The 15,474-nt window shown below is 39.6% G+C and overlaps 1 non-coding gene across 1 annotated transcript; it reads left to right on the top strand.

The window, feature by feature from the left end:
• The first annotated feature begins 3,507 nt into the window (after positions 1-3,507).
• Positions 3,508-3,614, top strand: LOC145033114 (small nucleolar RNA R71). Its single transcript, XR_013677354.1, has one exon. It is a non-coding gene; the product is annotated as a small nucleolar RNA R71 (small nucleolar RNA).
• Positions 3,615-15,474: the final 11,860 nt, after the last annotated feature.

Raw genomic sequence — 15,474 nt, 5'->3', positions numbered from 1 at the left:
AACGATGGATCGGGGACCGAATACTACTCTCAGGAGATACTCCAGAATTAAACATCCCGGAGGCAATGTTATGCCAAAAACAATATCTCGTGACACCCTCCATATATCCTCTAGCAGCCTCTCCTAAAAACATGCCAAACTCGGGAGTCATAGCCTCCTATCGATCATACAGTCCCACTCTCCAAGCAAACTCAACTAGGCTGCACTCCCGGTACTCACCCCCCAATCGAAATACCAACGCATGTGGCCAATGTGGATCTTGGACCGTTTCCTGAAACATCACCATTGCGAAGAACTCGACCCAAAATTCCTTGTAGAACCGCTCTTGCACCCGGAACAGATTTTGCCAACCAGAACAGGTGAACGAATAGCCATCTCCAATAAATGTCTTTGTCAAGTACGGGCCCACCCGGTCTACGAGCCCTACTTCCCTCAATCTTGTCCAATTAACTGTTGGAGCAACTGCAATTTCCCTGTTATAAAGCCATCCCAATCTGTTGTTCCAACGGGTCAAAACATTACGGGCCGTCGTTGCGGGAAAATTGTAAAACGGGTGTAAACCCGCAACCCCAGCTGGAACCTCTCTTCTTGGAGCCATTCCTGCAAAAACACGAAAAAGAAACAGCCAAAACAAATACCCACAAATCAAACATAGAAAAATGAATTCTGATTAGCCCCAGAATTCACGTCGTGAATCTTGTATGATTCACGTCGTGAGTTCGTAACCGCAGGAGGCAGAATCTTCACAATTGGGGAAAATCCAGTCATAATATCCTTGGGTTTTACTCCTATACCACTTCCAACCACTTAGCATGAACATTCCAAGGTTATTTACAAACTGTAAAGAATTAATTTCATCATTTAACAAACCCTAACCCTAAGTTCCTCTACTAGAACCAAAAATTAAACGTAATAATCAAGAATTAGTACCTTTGTTGGAAGTATTACGTAAGCACAATGGTAATTAGTAGGATTGTCGGCTAAATTCGCAGCAATGGGGACCAAGGGGGACCAATTTCTATTTCCACTTCGTGAACAATAAACAAATGAAATGGTTTGCTGGTTTCCAGGGACTTAATATGTGGTCCCGTACTTTTAAAAATTCACGTCGTGAATTTTATACAATTCACGTCGTGAATAGCGGCTGGGCTTAAGTTTGGGCCATGTACTCACGGACTGATCTTGGGCTTGCTAGTCTAATGGGTTAAGCCAAATCATGGATTATGTGTCCGGTTTATTCACAATTCACGTCGTGAATGGATAACTATTCACGTCGTGAATAAAGTCTGGATAATCAAATTTTTCTGAGTTTGAACTAAGTTCTTAATTACTACTACTTCTGTTTTAAGGTCCCCACATTTTGTTCTAATAGAGTTGGATGACTCGATCTAAGTTTTCAAAACTAAAATGCAAAAAGAAAGAGAAAAAAAAAATTTTAACCAAACTCGGGTTGCCTCCCGAGAAGCGCTTCTTTTTCTTGGAGTCTTGAGATGGACTCCGTGCCTCCTACGTTGAGTCTTCGGAAGAGTCCTCCACCAAGATCTTTTGCTCCTTGAACCGCCTTTTGTAAGCTTGAACTCACCTTTTATATGCCTTCTTTGAATTCTCCTTTTTAGCGTTTCCCTTTTTTTCAAGTTTGCGTTTTGTGCCCTTGGTTTCCTCCTTGTACTTTATGTTATTCTCTTCTTCTTTCACCACCAGCCTTGTTACTCTTGAAGTGACCTCCTCTTCATCACTTGTTATTTCCTCATCCTCTTTGCTTACCCAAGAAGGCGGGCTCTTGTAAGCTATAACTTCAATCAAATATGGAACAGATGCCTTTGGTTTTGTCCTCTTGACTTGATGAACTACCTTTATCTCTTCTTCCATAAGCTTTTCCAGTTCTTCTAGTTCATTCTCTTCATTAATTGTGTACACCTCTTCTTTATTTTCTTGAAAGTCATCCTTTATCCCAAAGACTTCTTGTTCATCTCCAACCCTCAAAGTTAGCTTAGACTCGCGGATTCCACAAGGGCACCAGCAGTGTTGAGCAATGGCCGACCTAGGATTATCGGAACATCTGGATCTTCTGTCATGTCCAAGACTACAAAGTCTATTGGAAAAATAAATTTTCCAATTTTTACTAAAATATCCTCCACTATGCCTCGGGGATGTGTCACCGAACGATTCGCCAAGTGAATCTTCATTTTTGTAGTCTTCATTTTCTGAATCTCCAATTTTTATTAAAATGAAAAAGGCATCAGATTAATGCTATCCCCAGAATCGGCTAAAGCATTAACCTTTGTTTTATTCCCAAACTCGCATGGAAGGGTGAGGCGTCCAGGATCCCCCATCTTTTCTGGTGTCTCTCCCAACACAACTTTTGAAGTCTGTTCACTTAGAATCATTGTAGATTGCTTCTTTAATTGCCTTCGAGTGTCTATCAAGTCTTGCAGTAACTTCTGGTTCTCGGGAGCTTTAGATAAGGACTCGACAAAGGGGGTATTAATCGGGATCCCCTTCACATGCTTGACAAACTCTCTATGCTCTCTCTCCAGTGGACTAAGGGTGGCTTGGGAAGGAAAAGGCAAATTCGGCTCATAAACCGAACTGACTGTAGAATTTTTCTGTTCATGACGAGCCCACGTCGTGAACATATAAGGTTCTCATCTTGAATTCTGGAACTCAGCAGCTTCATGATTTTCGATCTTGATCTTCTTCTTCTTTTGATCGGCCGTTCGTTGTTCTGTGTCCAATGCTTCCAGGAACTCCGAGATAGCTTCTTCTTTGGTGTCTATGGCCATTACATGAGATTGGTTCTGTACTTCGGGACTCTTTGGGGATAATTTTTCATGAACTAGAGTTGCTAGTTGACCAAATTGTACTTCAAGGTTATGGATTGAGGCTTGCTGATTCTATATCAAAGTTTGTTGTTCCAGAATAGCAGAATCAGTGGCCTCGTGTCGCTTTTCCGATGCTTCCATAAACTTCATTAAAATGATCTCTAGGTCGGGTTTCTTCTCGGCTGGTGGCTGCTCCTTTTGATAGAGGCCTCGACCTGTCTGCCTATACTTCTCTTCTTTTTGCTTCTTATACTCCTCATATGGCAGCCACTCCTTCTTCGGTTTCCTCCAGTCCTCATCAATTTTATCCCCACTAGAGTAGCATACTTGAGCATTCCTGTTCCCAAATTCGTCCACGTTGCAGTCCTAGGTCAAGTGTGGACCACTGTATCTCTCGTAACCCACTCTTATGGCATGTATCGATTGGTCCATCTGTGTTATCCTGCGGTCCATATTTTTTAACATGGCCATGACTACTACTATTTCTTCAGTTTGGGACCCTCCTCCGCCTTTGATTCCTTCTTGCCTCGGGTTGTGGTATTCACGGGAGTGTTTTGCGAATTCATCAATTAGCTCCTTGACCTCCCTTGGATTTTTCTTTGTCAAAGGTCCTTGAGAATCAAGGAGTTGTCTCGTCATCACGTTGACCCCATCATAAAAGATTGACATCTCTTGCTGCACATTTAGGTCATGTTGTGGGCAATTTTTAAGTAAGCCCTTGTACCGCTCCCATGCTTCGTACAGTGACTCCCCCAGCTGTTGCTCAAAGTTGGCTATTGCCTTCTTGAGTTTGGCTATCTTGGATGGTGGACAAAATTGGTCTAGGAATTGCTCACACATTTGAGCCCAAGTTGTGATTGTACCCGGTGGGAGTGCTTTTAACCACTCCTTAGCAGCTCCTTTGAAAGTGACGGGCAGCATCCTAAGCAAGACTGTGTTCCTATTGACATTTGGGACATTGAAGTAATCTGCAATGTCATTGACTTCATCTAGATGCTTAAAAGCATCCTCATGGTCTTTCCCGAAAAATGGGATGTCCTTCAGCGCAGTCAATATGTGTCCCTTCCGCTCGAATGTGGCATTGGCAGGTATTGCGGGTTGGACTAATCCGGGACCCACATCTTCTCGGATCCGCTTCTTGTAAGCTCCCATCGACATTTCTTCAATATTTTCCATCTCGTTCCTTGGCTCGATCTCGGGTTCACTCGTGTGTTCTTCAAATTCTGGCTCGGTGTCGCTTTCGTACTCGGTTTGCACGGGTGTATGATCCAAATGCTCAAGATTGCTCTCGTGCTTCACTGATGAACTTGACTCTCCTGTCTTCTTTCCCGACTTCCTAGAGAAGGCTGACTTGAATTCTTGCAAGGGCGTCTTTTTCTTGTGAATTTCAGACTCGGGATCTTCTAGTGGTGGCACCAATGGTGTGTTTGAGCCTCTGGTCATTAACTCCTGCAACTTGCTAAACTAAAACGTAAAACTGGACTAAAATAAGAAAAACTAAAAATGAACTCTCAGATTTCACATCGTGAGTATACTAAATCTCACGTCGTGAACTCTGTGACAAACAGAACAAAAATTAAACTAAGATAAGCTAGCAAAATAAATAACCAATTAAGCTTTCTGCAGATTTTATTCCTAAAAAAAACGATTAATCTAATGCAACTAAATAAACTAATAATTTGCACCGTTCCCTGGCAACGGCGCCAAAAACTTGATGTGCACAAAAGTACCCACTAATTTTAATATTTATAACCTAACAAACTAAGACTAACTATGCACTTATAGGCAGTGTACCTAGTTAGATTACTGTATAGCTTAGGTAAGTCGGGTGTCGATCACAGGGAACGGTGTACTAATTAATCTACTTACTATTAAATTAACCTAATTTATTAACAAATTTAATAAAGGGTTTTATCTGGTTTTGCAAGATCTATTAAACTTAAATCAAATTTAATAAAAACACACTCTTGCTTAGTTAAATCCACTTCTTCCTTATGGCTAGCTAATGATTATGGGTTATTAAGTTGGTTTTTAGTTATATTAGTAATTTAGTTTTATCTTACCAATAAGTAACTAATTCATGTCAAACCATGTATGTTCACACATAATTAAACACATAACTAATTATGAATGTAGATATGCTATGTAGGATTTGTTGTATAAATGCAATTATGGTCACAATTCACGTTCTCTAGCACAGCTAAGATTTATTCAGTCTAATTACTAACTAAGATTGGTCAATCCTAGCTCTAACAATTTAATGTTCACTAAATTATTAGGTAAACAAGTTCATGCAGTTTCATGGTCACTAAGCTACATAGAACATGCAATCTAGCAATTAGATAAACAAATAATAACATGTTAGGTTATACAAATCAAACACAAACAATTCTTACCAACTCAATTTAATCCATAAACATATAACTATTCATAAGTTCAAAGCTTCATCTAGCTAAGCAAAAGTAGCTAGATTTAGCTGCTCATCATAGTAATTAAACTAACACAACTAAAACTAATGAAAGACATGTTCATAATCAACTAAATATAAAACTTTACTTCTATTGGTGTTGAAATCCCTCTTCCAAGACCTTTCTTCTCATCTGAAACGTCTCCTGGAACTTCTTTTCTTCTGCCAAAAGTCCTCCCATTCGTAAAGGTCAAGGATCTATATAATTGCTGTTATCCATAAATTCACGTTGTGAATAATAATAAATTCACGTCGTGAGTAGTAGATAACCGCGCCCGTCAAGGATTTCTTCACCCGTGTACATATCTTCTAGAACCATTGATTCACGTCGTGAATCCTTTAATTCTCACGTCGTGAATAACCTTTTTTCCAGATTTACTTCACTTTTACTCTTCTAATTCCCAAAGTTTCTTTCTTTAACATTTCCAGTCCCCTTTTCTTCAAAATGTCTTCTTTTTTTTGGCTGTAAACAACATTTAAGCTCATAAGTACCATTATTCTAAACAAATTACCAACTTTTTAATAAAAATGTACTTAAATATTGCCTAAAAATAAGTATAAATATGGCAATATCATGACCCATTAACATGACTTTTGGGCCTAACAATAATAATACATATTTATTGGGCATCATGTGACCCAATTACTTGCTTAATGGACCATCAATGGCATTTACATGCTGTTGGGCCTCAATGGCCCACTAGCATTGCTAGTAAGGTCCAAATAAATCATATGCGAAGTCGGCCAACGTGCCCTTCGTATGCTCGATAGTCTTAGATAACATACACGATTAGTGGGACCTTGTGGTCCTCTTCTCCTCGTCTGTTAGGCTTACTTTCTATTTAAGTAAACCAAAAATCAGGTCGTTAATCAAGGGTAATCAAATTCATTTGGATTAAGTGAGTAATAACGGGTGACACCATTAAGTGTCGGTTGTAGTCTATAGTTATAATCAAAGTCTCCTGGAGGGAGAGCGAGAGTTTGTGTATAGATCTATACGGGGGTGACTCCCCTACACCTAATTTGTTCGCTACAGTTAGACTCGGCCAGTCTAGGGTGACAAAATCTTAAGATCAATTCTGGCGTGCACTAGAATGCCTAGACAGACGAACTAGTAATTATCATGCATGATTATAACGACTCACATAAAAATCCAATACCATCTTAGTAATCAGGAGAAATCATATTTATTCGTTGTGACAATATAATAATACAAAACGATCATACTATTTATTGGAAAACATCGAGTTTTTCGGGGGAAATCAATATTATTCACTTGTATTTTCAATAACTATAATGCAAAACTTCTCATTTATACACGTTTTGAAATCATTCATGCATATACCTACGGATCTTCACACTTTTTGTATAAACAATTGCCGGTTCAGAAAATATCGGATTTTCTGGGTTCTATAAACTACACAAAACATTTTCATATCAAACCTGCTTATGAACTCACCAACATTCTTTATGTTGACGTTTTCAAAATAACTTGTATTCTCAGGTAACAGGTAAACTGAAGAACAATACCAAGTGTATTAGGATGTTATGTTTTGAAAACTCTCAAACAATTTATGCTATGGAAATGTAATATTTAGACAATGTACTTGATGTGAACAATGTCAATTGTAATATATTAATGCATGGTGATGTTTATGTTATGTTTCATGTATATTCATTGTGATGATATTTCAATTGAAGTCACGCGAGATTTCAGACGTTTCCGTCGTCTGGTTCGGGGGTGTGACAACTCAGAGACCATCTGGTTTGGATCATGCGGACAATAAATGTTGTTTGGGGTATTAGTTGTACATCAGAAGTTTCTTGCTGAATGGTTGCATTTTTTTGGTCTCTACTTGCTTATGGACTATTACTAGGAAGCCAGATTACCTGAAATGGGTTTAGGATATGAAACTTTGGGTTATAAGAATCATTGATAGTGTCTCGAATGAATTTTCAAGTGGATGTACACTTGAGCTGAAGGGGATTTGGATGCAAAGTGAGACTCTTGGATGGACAATCATTATGCTCGTGGGAGCAGCAAGTTAGTGATGACTTGTCAGGAAGTCAAGTGTGTTTTTTAGGTTTTGGGGACAATTGTCAAGAACTCAAGTGTGTGTCCCATTTGGGATTGGTTGAAATTCACGATCGGTATGCTTTGAATTTTCATTATGCATAGTTTGGTGGTGTTCCTATTCATGGACTAGGAGATAGGTACGATGAATGGATGATCATCAATCCTAGGGTTTGATGGGTCCCATTTTTGGGAGCTTATTGATGATGTTAGTTCTAGTTTTAGTTTTGAGAGTTCCCGAGTTGAGTGGTTCTCACTGGAAGTTTGCTCTTATAGTTGGGAAGAGAAAGTTTGTGGTTGCGGTTGAGTATTTTCAAAATAGTAGGTTGTTTGTTGGAAACTATGGGTTTCTGAGTGATCTCTTGAGTTTTCTGTATAGATGCTTGGAGTTCGAAGTGGTTAGAGGGAGCTTATGGAATATGTTGTCGTTATTTCCATAGATTCTTACCAAAGCGGATTTCAAGGATAAAATCCAGTTTAAGTGGGGGAGAGTTGTAACACCCTGTTTTGAGAAGTTTCTTATTTCGGGATTGCGGGCAATAAATTGATCAAGTAAAGGCCTTGGGCTTCAAGGGAATAGGGTTTAGACCCTATTAGATGTTGATGATATTGGTTATATGATCTAAGCCTTTGGTTTGTGTTTTGGAGCTAAGGGATAAAATGGGAAGAGTTATATGATAGGCTTCTTGCATGGATTATGGTTTTTTAGTTCGACATGTGTTAAGTCAAAATTAAATAGATATAAGTGTGGGTATCTTCAATACCTTTTTGTGGATATAGAGATCCCCAAAAACAAAGTTGAAACGAAGAAGTTATGACTGTTTAAAGTTGAGGTGGTTTTGGGTGAAAGTCATAGCCACGACGTGAGAGTTAGTTAGGCCCCAGCCCATGAGTTTTTTAGGGTTTTTAACATATTTAAGCTTAATGTTCCGCATTTTTTTGTATTTTATCAGCCCCCATCATCTCTAGAACCTCTTGGGTAAAATCCTAGCCTCCACCTCCAAAATTTAAGCTTCTCCTCTCTCTTCTTTTGGATGATTTTCATGTTATTTAATGAAATAAGAAGATCAAGAAGGTTATTTTAGTTGCAAGGAATGATGCTTCAAGTTTGGATCCATGAATGGCACTATATTTTTGGACCATTGTGAGTATAAAGTTACAATCTTGGTATATAACTCATTAGATGTTGTCATTTGGGGTTTTTTGGAACTTTTGGTCCATTTTATGAGTGATCTTGGAGTTGAGTGGACTCCAACATATTTTGATCGGTTTGGAATGTTTCTTGGACCCCATGGACTAGGAAAGTTATGATCTTTTTCCTTCCTTTTTAGCCATGCAAGTTATCTTGGTCCTTTAGGCCATTTTGGTGTATTAAAGTTTAGATCTTGAATGATTAAGGAATTATTATGGATAAAGTTGGAAAATTTATCACACTTGACATCTTGTTGATTCATATTTGGAAGTTGGAAACTTCGACTTAATGGATTAGTTTGAGAAAGATGTATTTTGGGTCCCTTTGGGACTTATGTAACATCCCAAAAACATGACCCAAAAATTTTTGTTTTTACATATAATAAAAGTCATAACACTAGATGTCATATAATAAAAACCATACGCCGGGTATCCCAAAAGACATAATAAAATGTCATATCAAAAACTGTATCAAATCATGTCTAAGTATCTGGACAAAACTCCCAGGAATAAAGCTGAAGCTGTGGTGAGTGCGATGCCATCATCCCGAGCTCTTCCCTTTACTTGCGGAAGTACCTGAAACCAAAACTGAAACTGTAAGCACAAAGCTTAGTGAGCTCCCCCAAACTACCTAATACCAAACAAACATATATACAACTACTGGGCCCCTGCCCACTGCATCGGGCCGAAGCCCGGAAACTGCATCGGACCAAAGTCCGAAACTAACCAGAGCACTGCCCCCTGCATTGGACCGAAATCTGGAACTAACTGCCTCGGACCGAAGTCCGAAACTAACTGCATCGGAACGAAGTCCAGAACTAACTGCATCAGGCCTAAGCCCGAAATTGACTGCATCAGACCAAAGTCCAGAACTACTGAACATAACATAGCATACACATATCAACTAGCATAACAACATAGACTACATACTGAGTCGGGCCATACCCAAAATACATAACACACAAAACCTGTCTGAGCCACGAAGGCATCAAACATTCTAACTACTACATCAGACCGAAGTCCGGAAACTACTACTAATTAAACGGGTCGGCATTATGGCCTTAGACCCGTTCCTACTGGAAGGAAACTCACCTCGTAGCCTAGCTGCTGAAAGAACTGCTCCAGAATTTGTCTGTTGCGGCTCCGGCTTCACCCCGGCTACAATTTCCATAAGTACCCTCAATCAAATACTGATAATAATATTGAGGGTAAAAAGACTATCTTACCCTTGGTTAAAGTCAACCTATCAGTCAAAGTCAACATTCAGTTGACCTGACTCATCGAGTTGGGTCACCAACTCGTCGAGTCCTTACTCTTACTTTCTTGCTTCTGCCCATCACTACTCGTCGAGTTTGGCATAGACTCGACGAGTTCCTCTTTGAAACTAACACTCAGTCAATCTACATCCGACTCGCCGATTTGTATGAACGACTCGTCGAGTTCTTCTTCAACATATAAACACTCTCACTATGACTCGTCGAGTTGTATGAACAACTCTTCGTGTCTGTTCTTGAGGCATGAAGATTGCCTTAGACTCGCCGAGTCAGGGCATTGACTCGCCGAGTTCTTCCATGAATAATTCTAACCTTCAGCTCACTGAGTCCAACTCTCACTCACTGGCTCCACTCGGTATAACTCGAAAAGAGGAAAACAGGGGACTCGCGACTCGACTTGCCGAGTCTGAAGAACGACTCGCCGAGTCATATACATGCAATCACTATATACTCGATTCTGCTTGAAACCAGTTCATTCCATTCATAGATCTGGGTTCCTAGGGCTAGATTAACACGTAAAGTTTCCAGCTTTACGTGTAAATAACATCAAATGAAGGTTTTAAGGCTCGAAGCACACTATACGAGTAGATCTAGAGCTTTCATGCAAAGTGGCTCCATAAAGGTACCAGATCTAAGCTTCTGGAACTCAAACCTAGCTAGATCCGAAGGCTATTCATCTCAATGAGTCCTCTATGCTACTACCAAGCCAAGAAATGGTTCAAAAATAGCTTTAATGGCGTTCTAAAGGGGATTAAAGCATAGAAACAGAAAAGGGTCGAGTTATACCTCACTATACTCTGAAATGCCACAAAGATCTTGGATCTCCTTCTTCTCCTCTTGATCTACCTTCCTTCTTCTCTCAAGATCTTCAAAGAATCACACCAAAACACACAAGATGCTAAGAGAGTTCTAGGGTTTCGAGAAGGATGCTCTGGGGGTGATGGGGGCAGACTTGGGGTCCCAAAAAGTTGTTTAAATAGGGTGCAAACCCTTGAAATTAGGGTTTCATCCAGACTGGTAGACTCGCCGAGTCCAGAATATGGACTCGCCGAGTAGCCAACTTAAACATGCTTAAAATCCCAACTCTACTCGACGAGTCTGGCTACTGACTCGTCGAGTTCCTCTTGAAAATTTGAAAAATAAATATTTAAATAACATACCAGAATTTGGGGTGTTACAACTTCAAATCTAGATCTTGATGGTTTGGACCTTCCTAATGGATAAAGTTAGAAACTTTATCCATTGAGACCCTGGAAAGGATTAGATCTGAGCTTCGGAGCTCTTGAAATAAGAAGAAATTGTATCAAGCTCGTTGAGCTGTCCAAACCAGTCCACAAGATGTGGCCTTAGGCTATCACGTTGTGGCGACTCTGACCGTTAACTTGTTTACCAGTTTGACTTTTGGTCAAACTTGAGTAGAATCGAGTATATGACTAAAGATTGGTCTCAGTTTGGTTTTAGGAAGTTGGGTTGGTTGTTCTAATGTTGAGGTAGTTGTGGGCTTCTGTTGAGTAGTTCAGATGATTCTTCTTACTGTACTTGTGGGTCGAAGGCACCAATGTTAGCCCACTGGATTGTGTATGTAGGATGCTAGTTGTCTTTGTGATTCTTGCATGTTTGTATGATTGGGTTGAAATAAACCCCAAGATTAGGCCCATTGTTGTATGTTCGAGTTGAAATAAACCACATGGTTGGGCCCATAAGTATATGATGGGTTGAAAAAAAAACCTAGGATGGGCCCATGATTGTAAGTTAGGTTGAAGGAAACCCTAGGGCTTGGCCCATGATTATATATTAGGTTGGAATATACCCCGAAGCTAGGCCAAATGATATGTATGGTATGTGATATTTTGGGGAACTCACTAAGTTTTGTGATTATGATTTGTGTTTAAATGTTTTCATGTGCTTTTGGTTTCATAAAGAAGGTTCCGACTTGATCTTACTGCATCCCCTGAAGATTTTATTTCGCAATGATTGTTTATGATTTCACTCTGATGTTTTGAGAATATTTTTACTCTAATTGTCTTTTGGGATAATGAGTAAATGGTTTTGACTTATTTAAAATGGAAATTTTTTCTAAGTGTTTTTGGGTGTTACACCATCACCAACGTACAAAGAATATAGAGATCGACATACATTTTGTACGATACAAGGTTGTTACTGATAATTTTTTAGTTCTTCACATTCCCTCAAGCCTTCAGTATGCATATATATTCACCAAAGGACTCCCCACATCTCTCTTTACGGATTTCAAGTCCAACATAAGATTTTTTTTTTTTCTTGAACTCCTGCTCAAACTGTAGGAGCATATTAATGTATGTATATCATATACCCCATTATATGTATTGTTAGCCCATTCAGCTATTATATCCTAATACATATTGTAATTATATATATATATATATATATATATATAGAGAGAGAGAGAGAGAGAGAGTGTGTGTGTGTGTGTGTGAGAGAGAGAGAGAGACAAAAAAAAAAGATAGGTTCATATGTTTTCCACATCTATTGTGTGGTAGAATGCATCAATAGGAATTTAGTAAAAATTAAATTATTATTGAATCAAAGAAAGATAGATATTCAATAATTGCCACAATTGTATGTATATTAAATAATATCTATAATTATAATTCTTTTTTGTGGAAACTAATTAAATTCTTCATTAATGTCAGCAATAATATTCTTTCAGAATAAATTCACGTATAGGTTTTCATGAATGAGTTCGTTTTTTGTTTTCAGGACCCACTCACTAAAAATACAACAAGGTTGCTTGAAACATGGTGGGCATGAGTGTATTATAGCAGAATGAGAGTTTTTTCTAGCAGAATGACAGTATATTCTAGCAGAATGAGAGTGTATTCTAATAATAATATGGTTGCTTCAGGACCCACTCACTAAAAATACAACAAGGTTGCTTGAAACACGACGGTCAGACCTCATGTGGTGTTAAAAAGGGATATGGAATTTGGAGCTGAAATCTATGAATGTGATGTTTCAGGACACTTCTGAGCGAGCATGGTTATGCTTTTGTGTCTGAGGGCAGAGTGTTGGGATTCTTTGTTTAGTTGGTTTCTGATAGCAGTTTAATAGATGTGCCCCGGTGGAGTGTGAACCCTTTTAGTTGTGGCGCGTGATTCGTATGCTTTAGCATGATTGGTTTGAAGGAGCGATAGTCGGTTTTTGGATGTGGTCTTATGAGAATCAGAGAGCCAATGAGTAGCGCGGTTGATATTCGAGGAGTGAATATCATCGTGATCGCTCGAGTAGGCGGTCAGGCGGTGGGTCAAGCCACTAGAGTTTTTGGGTGCTGGAAAGGAGTATTTTAGCGATGAAAGAGTTGGTTTAAATTTTTGTTTGGAAGTTTTATGTGGTTTCGCGTGTCCATAGAGAAAGATATCGGTTTAGTATGAAGATCTTTTCAGTAGTGCCTTTCGGGTTGCTAGTTTCAATCTATGAGTGGTTAAGGAGTGATTTCGAGGGCAAAATCTAATTCAAGTGGGGGAGAATTGTAACATCCGAATATCCAGGCATGGAAATTTGAGTATTTTATATTGGAATATGAAGAGACTCAGCGAGTTGATGCCTCAACTCATCGAGTAGGATCGCGGCATGGTGATCTGTTTAATGAAGGGACTCGACGAGTCGGGTATCTGGAGTCGCAGAGTCAATGTTGTTAAGCAAAACCCTAATTGCCCATGTTTGAGGCCTATTTTAAGGACCTTATAGCCCTCTTGTGCGGCTACCAGTCCAGAGAGAGGTACCCTAGAGAGCTGGAGTGAAGAGTGAGAGAGATAAAGCCATTCTAAGCATTTCTTGGTGTGATTTTGCAAGGGAGAAGTCATTTCCAGCAAGGGGAGCTGAAGGGAGTTGTTGATTCAGAGTTCCTGAGCTTATATCTTCATTGTAGAGGTATCAAATCGTTTTCCCTTTTCTGTTTTGGGTGAGATTGGTGATTTTAGGTTTTTTTACACCTTCCTATGGCTTGTAGTGATGAGTATAGGGTCCCTTTGTGTGAGAGATCCTAGATCTGGACCCATAGAGGTCCATAGGGCCTTATTTTATATGCTTTAGGTTGATTCATGCGGAGAATGAGACTTTGATGCCATTCTTGGAACCATTTCTCCAAGGAAAGCCTTGTGAGCTTTGCATGTATGTCAAGCCTCAACCTTTATGTGGTTATTGGTCGTAGGGAAGCCAGATCTATGGATTAGAGGAACAGATCTGACCTCAGAAGGTCAGATGAGTGTTGGCATGGGAGCAACTCGCCGAGTCCATGGGGAGACTCGACGAGTCGAGTCGGGTTGCCCGCGATTCAAATCCAGTGGAAACCCATCGAGTGGAAGGTTCACTCGACGAGTCGAGTGAGGCCGTGGAAGAGTCAAAAGACACGCATGGGCTCGCCGAGTCACCCTTGTGTACTCGACGAGTCTGGTCAGTGTTGACCGTTGACTTGAGTTGACTTTTGTTGACTTTTAGGGTTTGGTCAACAATTGGTCATGTGGACCATTTGAAGGGTAAAATGGTCTTTTATCCTTCTTAGAGGACATGGAAGGGATTAGTCTAGCCTGGAGAGCCGTTATTGATTGAGATAATTGTTTATGTATTTAGGTAGAGGCTAGATCAGTGTATCCGCGTGCAAGATTACCAGAGACATCTGAGGTGAGTCTTCTCACTATACTTTACTTAGAGTGGTAACAGAGTTAAGTGACAGAGTTATTGTATGCTATTTATGCGATGTGTGGCACTGCATTATTTCTATGTGATTTATGATGTGTGTATATCAGAGTTAGGACCGGAAGGTCCATAGAGTTAGGACCAGAGGGTCCACAGAGTTAGGATTAGAGTTATGTGCCAGTGTATTTGTATGCTATTTATGTTATGAGATTTGTTGTGATATGTGATATGCATGATTCAGATTTGCCCGAGTTAGGACCTTTGGGTCCATAGAGTTAGGGCCAGAGGGTCTATAGAGAGTTGGGACTGGAAGGTCCCACTGAGACACACTGACCAGAAGGTCAATAGAGTTATAGCCTTAAGTGGCTAATATGTGTTTGAGTGGTATTTTGGGGAACTCACTAAGCTTCGTGCTTACAGTGTTTTGTGTTATGTGTTTCAGGTTTCCTCTGAATCACGAGACGGCAGCGGCTCGATTGTACACACCAGAGGAAGCGTTTGTTTAGGAGGATCCTGGTTTATTAATTGATTGAACAAAAGAGTCATGATTTGTAATTTAAATAAAAATGGGATTTTTATGAAATGTGTTAAAGAAATAAGCAAATTTAAATGAAAATTTTGTTTTGAAAATTTCGGTGTTACAAGTTGGTATCGGAGCCTTGGTTTGAGGGATTCGGATGCACCTTCGGGTAAATCTGGACTCAAACTGAGGAAGTAAGAAAAGTTTTCAAAGAAATGATTTTCTAAAAGTGAATAAGAGTTCAAAGAGAAAGCGAGAAAGAGCAGTGTGTACAATCAGCCAGAGCCCGAACGGTGATTTCCCAAAATACTCTTACTTCGTTATGAGATATTATGATACATTTTATGAGATATTATGCATGCTAGAGACAGGCTAGGTATTTCATATCTTAGGACTAGAGTGGCCTGATTTGTGATGCCTTAGCCTAGGAGTTGTTGTTATATGTGATGTGC

Source organism: Lactuca saligna, chromosome 2 (genome assembly GCF_052625555.1).
Source record: "Lactuca saligna cultivar CGN05327 chromosome 2, ASM5262555v1, whole genome shotgun sequence".
NCBI lineage: Eukaryota > Viridiplantae > Streptophyta > Magnoliopsida > Asterales > Asteraceae > Lactuca > Lactuca saligna.
The sequence above is the reverse complement of the archived record's forward strand: the minus strand, read 5'-3'. Positions and strand labels throughout refer to the sequence as shown.